The sequence below is a fragment of the Anopheles ziemanni genome (assembly GCF_943734765.1).
Source record: "Anopheles ziemanni chromosome X unlocalized genomic scaffold, idAnoZiCoDA_A2_x.2 X_unloc_21, whole genome shotgun sequence".
In the NCBI taxonomy this organism is placed as follows: Eukaryota; Metazoa; Arthropoda; class Insecta; order Diptera; family Culicidae; genus Anopheles; species Anopheles ziemanni.
Genome location: NW_026689787.1, coordinates 215001 through 226246, shown reverse-complemented (window position 1 = coordinate 226246; position 11246 = coordinate 215001).

The following is an 11246-nucleotide window of genomic DNA, read 5'->3' as shown; positions in this document are numbered from 1 at the left end:
TACAGCATCCCTACTTAAAGGCATCTCGGACTTAGTCGATTTTTCATAAATTCTAAGAAATTCATATGTTAGGATGCTGCGAGATGAATGGGATGCTGCATGGAGATGAATCTTGATCTTCTTCATCTCCCATCTTAATACAGCATCCCTACTTAAAGGCATCTCGGACTTAGTCGATTTTTTATTAATTCTAAGAAAAACATATGTTAGGATGCTGCAAGATGAATGGGATGCTGCATGGAGATGAATCTTGATCTTCTTCATCTCCTGTCTTAATACAGCATCCCTGCTTAAAGGCATCTCGGACTTAGTCGATTTTTCATAAATTCTAAGAAAAACATATGTTACGATGCTGCGAGATGAATGGGATGCTGCATGGAGATGAATCTTGATCTTCTTCAACTCCTATCTCAATACAGCATCCCTACTTAAAGGCATCTCGGACTTCGCGGGTCGATTTTTCATAAAATCTAAGAAAAACATATGTTAGGATGCTGGTTGATGAATGGGATGCTGCATGAAGATGAATCTTGATCTTCTTCATCTCCCATTTCAATACAGCATCCCTACTTAAAGGCATCTCGGACTTAGTCGATTTTTCATAAATTCTAAGAAAAACATATGTTAGGATGCTGCGAGATGAATGGGATGCTGCATGGAGATGAATCTTGATCTTCTTCATCTCCCATCTCAATACAGCATCCCTACTTAAAAGCATCTCGGACTTAGTCGATTTTTCATAATTTCCAAGAAAAACATATGTAAGGATGCTGGGAGATGAATGGGATGCTGCATGGAGATGAATCTAGATCTTCTTCATCTCCCATCTTAATTACAGGGGGCTTAATTGGGTGTATGCTGTTATAAGGGAAGTTTGTCACTTTTTCAAAGGCCCACTTTGGGACGCCCATATCTCACCTTCAGGTATCTTCGATCTTCTTGTCGTCTATGGACGAAACTTAGGTCTTGTCTTGGCCAACTTATAAATGTTCTACGGCCAAGCCGTATCTCTTACCGCCAGCCCGGTATTTTTGGACTTAGTCGGATTTTCGCCTCTCGTGGTAACAATTTCTGACTTTGACTCACAATAACACCTGAACGGTCACATGCTAGCGCTTTGCTTGGCAAGAATTATAGTTAGCGCTACCTTTTCTCTTTCCATCGATACCTTGTTCGTTCCATTCCATGCCATACAGCCGAAGTTATGATGTTTCCCGTTTTCCATATCATGTGGAGCTTATGCTCTGGGAAAACCATCTAACACCTGTACCACCCTTTTGGGTACCACCGATCTCGTCACTATGTTCGGGCCAAATATAGGTTATAACATGCCCAACATATAATTGTTCTACACCAAGTCTCTATCTCTTACCGCCTGCTCGGTATTTTACTCGTAAGTCCAAATTTCACAACTTGTACTTTTTGGCCCAATGTACTCGAGTTTCAATTTTGGTAACATTTTTCGACTTTGACACTTAATAACTTCCAAATCATGCTAGTTAGCGCTTTGCTTTCTTCTAGTCGTATCTAGCGCTGGGTGTTACCTTTCCAAAACATATCCTAGCTTAACAATCCATGCCATACAGCCGGAGCTATACGGTGCACAAGTCAAATCCATTTTAGCCATGTTTCATTTTTGCCAATTTTTGACCACTCGTATCACCCTTCCAGAGTGGTCCGATCTTCTCGCTGTCTATGGACGACTTTTAGGTCTCGTAGAGGCAAACTTATAAGTATTCTACGTCAACCCGCTATCTCTTACCGCCTGCTCGGTATTCTTGGTCTTGTGTGATTTTTGGAAATTTTGGTATTATTTTTCCACTTTGTCGCTTAATAACTCAGTTTTGCTCAACACTTAGCGCTTCGGTTGTTTGGGATTATAGTTAGCGCTCGGTTCGACCTTTCCAACACTGATCTTAGCTTGTCGATCCGTTCCATACAGCCTGAGTTATTCGCGATACCGTGTTTCAACCCATTTCTCAAGTCTCGTTTTGGTCCAACTTTGAACCAGCCATATCACCCTGATGGGTACCTCCGATCTTCTCGCTCTATATTGGCCAAAGTTAGGTCTTGTGGTAACGTACTTATGATTGTTCTACGCCGTGTTCGTAGCTCTTATCGTTCGCCCGCTATTTTCGATCATAAGGTGAATTTTCGCCTCTAAACCACCATTTTTCACCTTTGCCCTCTAATATGACCGACTTGCTCAACACCTAGCGCTTCGCTTGGTAGGACACATAGCTAGCGCTCGTCAAGACCTTTCCAACGCATATCCAAGCTTTCCGATCCGAGCCATACAGCCTGAGCTATAGGCGATACCGTTTTTCCCATTTTCTTGGTCACATGCACTTTAGGGTACCCCTTTTTGCCTTTGACCCTTAATACCTCCTCCGGGTCACTAGTAGGCGCTTAGCTTGGTAGGATACATAGCTAGAGCAGGCCTTCACCTTTCCAAAACTGCCTCAAGTGTATCGATCCGACATCTAGAACCAAAGTTATGGTCATTCCCATCATGCTCTACTTTCATGGTCAACCTCCACCAAGCACACCTAGGTTGGACCAACTTTCACCAACTCATCTCGAACCCCAAATTTGCTTCGACCTACTAGGTTTCCCTAGTAAAGTGGTCAAAACATCCATTACAACACGACTGGTCTTTCTGGTGGTCGACCTAGGCGACTTTGTTCGACGACCACCACCCCATGGAACTAAAAGACGTCCCTTGATACGGACCACCGATACATTTTCCGGCCTGTCTAAACTACACTCATCGAAATTTTTTTGGGTCCCCACCGTCATACAAGTTTCCCTAGGTCAAGTTTTTCTTCCGGATCGGCCGCGGACCTCACTTTTCATTATCTAGGGAGGCCATAGGGCCCCAAAAGGGGTTTTTTAAAATTTTCGACACTTTCGACTTTGGTCGGATTTTTTCCGATTTTGGTCCGACCTAGGGACTTGGTGGTCCAAGGAGCCTCGGGACCAAACTTTTTTCTCAGGGGTCCCTACCTCCATACAACTTTGCCTAGGTAAATTTTTTGTTCCAAATCGACCGCGGATTTCACTTTTCAATATCTGGGGCTCGTGTAGAGTCCGAATATGAGGTTTTCTCATTTTTCGACATTTTCGACTTTTTTCGACTTTTTTCGGGTTTTTCGACCTAGGGGTCCGCCGAACAAATTTTGGGTCAAAAATTTTTATTGAACTAGTCGAAAGTACGCAAAAAGATAAGACTTTTTGCCGAAGACACCATGCCCCGGAACCGACTCCTTCCCCTTCAAAATAGGGGACAAACGTGATTTTTGAAACTTTTCCTTAGGGAGCCCAAGACTTAGAAAATTTTCAAATTCTCGATTTTTCGATTGCGAGCTAGCGCTTTGCGGTCTTCGGCAATGTTGTAGATCTCGACGAGATAAAACTTTTTGGTCAAGGGACATTTTGCCCTCCGACCCCTCCTTCCCCCCGCAAATCGCCCCACAAAGTGCAATTTTTGCATTTTCACCTCTTTGCATGCACTGTTCGGCCCAAATGGCCACTTTCTATGGGTCTGAGCGCTTTGCGGTCTTGGGCAAACTTTTAGAGCGTACCAAGCCCTAATTATAATTGTTCTACACCAACTTCGTACCTCTTCATCCCTGGCCGCTATTCGCGTACCAAGGTAATTTTTGTTCATTTTATCAACATTTTTCATCTTTGACTGTTTATATCGGCCTTGCCATGAACCGATAGCGCTTCGCTGTGTTCTAACGTAAGTTAGTACTACTCAATACCTTTCCAAATCATGTCTTAGATTGTCATTTGCTTGCTTACAGCCGGAGCTATGAGCGATACCGTAAAAAGTACCGAAACTTGGAAAAATCCTTGGATCGCCCATATCCCCCCTTTGGGGGCCAGATATCGAAAAAAGTTCTGATTCAAAAAGTTGCGCCTTAACGTGTTCTAGTTATGCCTAGAACATTTCACTTCGCTAGCTGGCCTGCAACTTAGCCGTAATTGGGATTTTAGGGTGTTCATGGAGGGCCCATTTCCTGCGACTTGGTATCTTTTGGGCCCTATGTTTCTCTAATATCTCCACAAGTTTTCCAGATAGCTTTCTCATACTTTCAGGGTGCCTAGAGCACCTCAAGACCTTTCCAACGCTATGCCGTTCGCCTCGCTCGGACATCTACAGCCGAAGTTATTCGAGGTACACGGTACCTTACCCTGTTTTCTCAGTACTTGGTCGAAAATTTCGATCAGCCATATGACCGACTTGGACAACCCTGAGCGGGTTGGCCCCATATAACTAAACTTTTGTCTCTTGTAGGCAAACTTATAAATGTTCTACGTCAACTCGCTATCTCGTACCGCCTTGACGGTATACTTGGTCCAAGGGCCATTTCCAGCGACTTGGTCGCAATTTCGCTCTAAGTTTCGCTAATACCTTCGTCCGTGGACATGGTGATTTTTTGTTCGTATTTTTCCTTGATAGTCCCACTCAAGACTATTCCATACCAGAGCCAAGCGTCCCGCTAAGTGCCATACAGCCTGAGCAGTAATTCATGAAAGGTACCTCTACCAGTTTTTGCCATACTTGGGTACAAACTTTGTATCGCCCATATCTCCACTTTGGAGGCCAGCCAGCACCTTTGCCCCATATACTTTTTTCTTGGTCATACCATGCACTAAATATAATTGTTCTACGCCAACTTGCTATCTCTTCTCTAACTTGCCGTTATTCTTGGTCCAAGTCCCATTTCATTCGTTTTCGGACCCATTTTGCTATATGTTTCACTAATAGCTTCGGCCATGGACAAGCTGATATTCTGTTTGTATTTTTGCTTGATAGTCCCACTCAAGACCATTCCAAAACACACCGCAACTTGTCGCTCGGTGGCAAACTGACCGAGTTATAATTCATGAAAGATACCTCAACTTGGTACACCATGTGGTCGGCCCAAACCATATACCGACCAAACGACCGACTTGGAGCACCCTGACCGGGTTGCCCCCATATAATGAAAGTTGCGTCTCTACACGCCCAACTTATGAATATTCTACGCCAAGTCGCTATCTCTTACCGGTAAGCCGGTATTCACCTTCCAAGGGTGATTTTGGTCAAGTGCCATTTCCTGCGACTTGGTCCCCGAATTGGACCATCATCACCTAATATCTCCGTGGTCTTTCAACCCAGCCTCATAAAACTTTCAGGGTAGATAGGTCTCCCCAAGACCTTTCCAACGGTGAGCCGTTTGCCTCGCTCGGCCATCTACAGCCGAAGTTATTAATGGTACTTGGTACCTTACCCTGTTTTTTCCATACTTGTTCGTACTTGGGTACAAACTTTGGATCGCCCATATCTCCACTTTGGAGGCCAGCTAGCACCTTGGCCCCATATACTTTTTTGTTGGTCATGCCATGCACCAAATATAATTGTTCTACGCCAACTTGCTATCTCTTCTCCAACTTGCCGTTATTCTTGGTCCAATTCCCATTTCATTCGTTTTTGGAGCCATTTTGCTATATGTTTCACTAATAGCTTCGGCCATGGACAAGCTGATTTTCGATTGGTATTTTTCCTTGATAGTCCCACTCAAGACCATTCCAAAACACACCGCAGCTTGTCGCTAGGTGGCAAACTGACCAAGTTATAATTCATGAAAGGTACCTCAACTTGGCACACCACGTGGTCGGCCCAAACCATAAACCAACCAAACGACCGACTTGGAGCACCCTGACCGGGTTGGCCCCATATAATAAAAGTTGCGTCTCTACACGCCCAACTTATGAATATTCTACGCCAAGTCGCTATCTCTTACCGGTAAGCCGGTATTCACCTTCCAAGGGTGATTTTGGTCAAGCGCCATTTCCTGCGACTTGGTCCCCGAATTGGACCATCATCACCTAATATCTCCGTGGTCTTTCAACTCAGCCTCATGAAACTTTCAGGGTAGATAGGTCTCCCCAAGACCTTTCCAACGGTGAGCCGTTTGCCTCGCTCGGCCATCTACAGCCGAAGTTATTAATGGTACTTGGTACCTTACCCTGTTTTTTCCATACTTGTTCGTACTTGGGTACAAACTTTGGATCGCCCATATCTCCACTTTGGAGGCCAGCCAGCACCTTGGCCCCATATACTTTTTTGTTGGTGATACCATGCACCAAATATAATTGTTCTACGCAAGCTTGCTATCTCTTCTCCAACTTGCGGTTATTTTTGACTCAAGTCCCATTTCCATAGTTTTTGGTACCAATTTGCTCTATGTTTCGCTAATAGCTTCGCCCAAGGACTTTGTGATTTTTTGTTCGCATTTTTCCTAAATAGTCCCACTCAAGACTATTCCAAATCACACCTTAGCTTGTCGCTCAGTGCCATACAGCCAGAGTTTTAATTCATGAAAGGTACATCACCTTGGTACACCACGTGGTCGGTCCAAACCATCAACCAACCATATGACCGACTTCGAGTCGAGCTAGCGGCTAGACTCAATATAATGAAATGCGTGTCTTGATGCGGGCTACTGACGGTCTGAACAATGTAGCTCGCTAGCTCGTCTCTAAACTTGTGTTTTGGTCGAATATTGGGTGTTCATGTACCACTTCGGGTAACATGGACTTTGGTGCAACTTTACCACTTGTGCACTTAATAACTTCCCGGTCATTCAAGTCTTTGCCTTCATACTTTCAGGGTAGTTAGGTCTCGTCGAGACCTTTCCATACATATGCCAAACTCATCGATCGGACATCTATAGCCCGAGTTATTCGCGGTACACCGTACCTTACCCTGTTTTTTCCTCAATTGGGTACAAACCTTGGAACACCCATATCGCCCCTTTAGAGACTAGCTGGCACGTTGGCCTCATATAATGATAAGTGCACCTCAACTAGGGCTACTGACGGTCAGAACATTTCAACTTGCTAGCTCGGGCCCACACTTGTGTTTTTCTCGAATATATGGTTCAAGTGTGCCACTTTGGGCACTTTTGGACATTTTGTCCCCACACAACTTTCTTGCCTTGGTAGATAGGGTCTTGTGATCTTGGGCAAAAAGATGCACCAAGATAAAGTCTAACTTTCGTTCCTTTACCGCAAAGCGCTATCTCCAACACCCGAGGAGATAGAAAGTGATTATGTTCGGTATATCGGTCTTCCATGGCCTACTATGGTAAGCCCCTGCAGGGTATGCAACCGAAGGTGCTTGGTACATGTCTTTGGTGCAATATCGGTGCAAAGTAGGTGTTTCCTTGATCGGGCTATAACTTTCTTGGTTGATGTTGGATTGCTTTGCGGTCTTCGGGGGATAGTTAGGGAACATGTTGGCCAACATTTTCTTATTCCTCAGCCTGGCCGTACCTCCTACCGTCTAGGCGGTATTCATGCTCTAAGTTGGAACTTGTGTTCCTTCGGGCAACTTTTCTGACTTTGACGCTTAATATCTTCCGTTCATATGCAGTCTAAGCTCTGCAACTCTCAGGAAAGCTAGTACTACTCATTTCCTTTCCATATCAGTCTTTGGCTTGTCGATCCAATGTCTACAGCCTTAGTTATTCACGTTCCCTGTGAAGGTAGGTTGTTGCCCATTTTCCAGTTCATGTGGTAACATTCCCGGACTTTGCCGGCTTTCTCTTCATGTGGTAACTTGCTTGCTCATGTGGTAACTTGATAGTGTATTTCCGACAGAACCAATCTCGGACTTAGCCGATTTTTCTCTTCATATTATATGGATCCATCACTAGGCCATGTTGCTTGCTTGTGTGGTAACTTGATAGTGTATTTCTGACAGACCCAATCTCGGACTTAGCCGATTTTTCTCTTCATATCATATGGATCCATCACTAGGACATCTTGCTTGCTTGTGTGGTAACTTGGAAGTGTATTTCAGACAGACCCAATCTGGGACTTAGCCGATTTTTCTCGTCATATCATATGGATCCATCATATGGCCATCTTGCTTGCTTGTGTGGTAACTTGGAAGTGTATTTCCGACAGACCCAATCTCGGACTTAGCCGATTTTTCTCTTCATATCATATGGATCCATCACTAGGCTATCTTGCTTGCTTGCGTGGTAACTTGGAAGTGTATTTCTGACAGACCCAATCTCGGACTTAGCCGATTTTTCTCTTCATATTATATGAATCCATCACTAGGCCATCCTGTTTGCTTGTGTGGTAACTTGGAAGTGTAATTCTGACAGACCCAATCTCGGACTTAGCCGATTTTTCTCTTCATATCATATGGATCCATCAATAGGCCAACTTGCTTGCTTGTGTGGTAACTTGAAAGTGTATGTCTGACAGACCCAATCTGGGACTTAGCCGATTTTTCTCTTCATATTATATGGATCCTGGACTTAGCCAATTTTTCTCTTCATATCATATGGATCCATCACTAGGCCATCTTGCTTGCTTGTGTGGTAACTTGATAGTGTATGTCTGACAGACCCGATCTCGGACTTAGCCGATTTTTCTCTTCATATCATATGGATCCATCAATAGGCCATCTTGCTTGCTTGTGTGGTAACTTGAAAGTGTATGTCTGACAGACCCAATCTGGGACTTAGCCGATTTTTCTCTTCATATTATATGGATCCTGGACTTAGCCGATTATTAGGTTATTATATATGGATCCTGGACTTAGCCGATTTTTCGCTTCATATAATATGGATCCTGGACTTAGCCGATTATTAGGTTATTATATATGGATCCTGGACTTAGCCGATTTTTCTCTTCATATAATATGGATCCTGGACTTAGCCGATTATTAGGTTATTATATATAGATCCTGGACTTAGCCGATTTTTCTCTTCATATAATATGGATCCGGGACTTAGCCGATTTTTCCCTTCATATAATATGGATCCGGGACTTAGCCGATTTTTCTGTTCAAATAATATGGATCCGGGACTTAGCCAATTTTTCTCTTCATGTGGTAACGTATGCCAATCGCTCACAAGTCATGGGATAAGGGTACTTGTGTTCTTCCATCTTCTAAGTCCCGCACGGGGACATCGTGATCGCCCCAAGTCCGGAATAGCGCCAAGTCAAGCCCCACGGTGGCCGTGCAGGACCTGTTAGCGGCGGCCCCACTGACAGCACTAATCCGGACTTAGAAATTATATCTTTCTAATCGAACACCACACACGCAACACCACCATACCACCATCTCCTTGCAAGTACCTAAGTACCCGCAACTCCATGGTGAAGGCAATGTCACTCCATCACCAACCTCTTTGCATTGCAAGCACTTGCGTACCTACAACACTCCGAAGAAGGCAACGGCGCGCGATGCTCGACTCCACACACCTCACCACACCACACCACCGATGGCCAGCCAGCCAGCCAGCCCAGCTAAGGGCTAACCCACCAACCAACCACCAATGGCCTAGGCCAGCCGGATCCCACCTTCAAGTCCAAGCACAGCCAAGTGCAAGTACCGCCAAGTGTTCACCAACCAACCATCACACCAGGTCAGCCGGCCAGTACCCACCTTCAAGTGCCATTACCCTCGGGTGCAAGCCCAATCAAGTGTTAACCAACCAACCCGGCCAAGGCAGCCAACAGGCCGGCACCCTACAGCACCGACCCGCCATCACCACCTCAACCGTTGACCATGCAAGTGGCCTCGGACAACAGGTGACACCCGAAGTACATCCGAAGAACGTATATCAAGTGTTTGCTCACCAAGTCCTCAACCAACCCCAAGTACCCGGAGGTACCCAGAGTGTTGGATCCGCCAACCCGTCCCGGCACTCCAAGTCCTAGCGAACCCAAAGTGTTTGCCCGGTAGGGCCATTGTATCACAACGCTTGCGACCATGCAAGTGGCCTCGAACAAGGTGACAGGGGTATCTTCACCAAGTTCTCAACCAACCCCAAGTACCCGGAGGTACCCAGAGTGTTGGGTCCGCCAACCACTACCAGCACTCCAAGTCCTCGCGAACATAAAGTGTTTGCCCGGTAGGGCCATTAGACCACAACGCTTGCTAACCATGCAAGTGGTCTCGGACAACAGGTGACACCCGAAGTACATCCGGAGAGTGTACAACAAGTGTTTGTTCACCAAGTCCTCAACCAACCCCAAGTACCCGGAGGTACCCAGAGTGTTGGGTCCGCCAACCACTACCAGCACTCTAAGTCCTCGCGAACCCAAAGTGTTTGCCCGGTAGGGCCATTAGACCACAACGCTTGCTAACCATGCAAGTGGTCTCGGACAACAGGCGATACCCGAAGTACATCCGAAGAGTGTATATCAAGTGTTTGTTCACCAAGTCCTCAACCAACCCCAAGTACCCGGAGGTACCCAGAGTGTTGGATCCGCAAACCCGTCCCGGCACTCCAAGTCCTTGCGAACCCAAAGTGTTTGCCCGGTAGGGCCATTGTATCACAACGCTTGCTACCATGCAAGTGGCCTCGGACAACAGGTGACACCCGAAGTACATCCGGAGAGTGTACAACAAGTGTTTGTTCACCAAGTCCTCAACCAACCCCAAGTACCCGGAGGTACCCAGAGTGTTGGATCCGCCAACCCGTCCCGGCACTCCAAGTCCTTGCGAACCCAAAGTGTTTGCCCGGTAGGGCCATTGAATCACAACGCTTGCTAACCATGCAAGTGGTCTCGGACAACAGGTGACACCCGAAGTACATCCGGAGAGTGTATATCAAGTGTTTGTTCACCAAGTCCTCAACCAACCCCAAGTACCCGGAGGTACCCAGAGTGTTGGATCCGCCAACCCGTCCCGGCACTCTAAGTCCTTGCGAACCCAAAGTGTTTGCCCGGTTGGGCCATTAGATCACAACGCTTGCTAACCATGCAAGTGGTCTGGAGTATAGGTGATACTGACATACCACCGAGATGGTACATCTAGTATTGGGTCACCAAAACCAAACCAACCCCAAGTATCAACCCGGCATACTCAGAGTGATGGATCCGCCAACCCGTCCCGGCACTCCAAGTCCTTGACGAACCGAAAGTGTTTGCCCGGTAAGGCCATTAGATCACAACGCTTGCTACCCCACGGCGAGCTAAACATGCAAGTGGTCTTAGGCAACAGGTGACACCCGAAATTCATCCGAAGATGGAATATCAAGTGTTTAATCACCAAGCCAGCATCCAAACACCAAGTACCCCGGGAGGACCCGATGCGTTGCGACCATCTCCAAGTTCTTGACGAACCCGCAGTGAAAGGCGGTAAGGCCTCTGGGCCGCAACGCTCGCATGTGTTAACCCGCAAACACCACTGACCGGTCGGTCCACCGCAAGGGTGGGTCCAA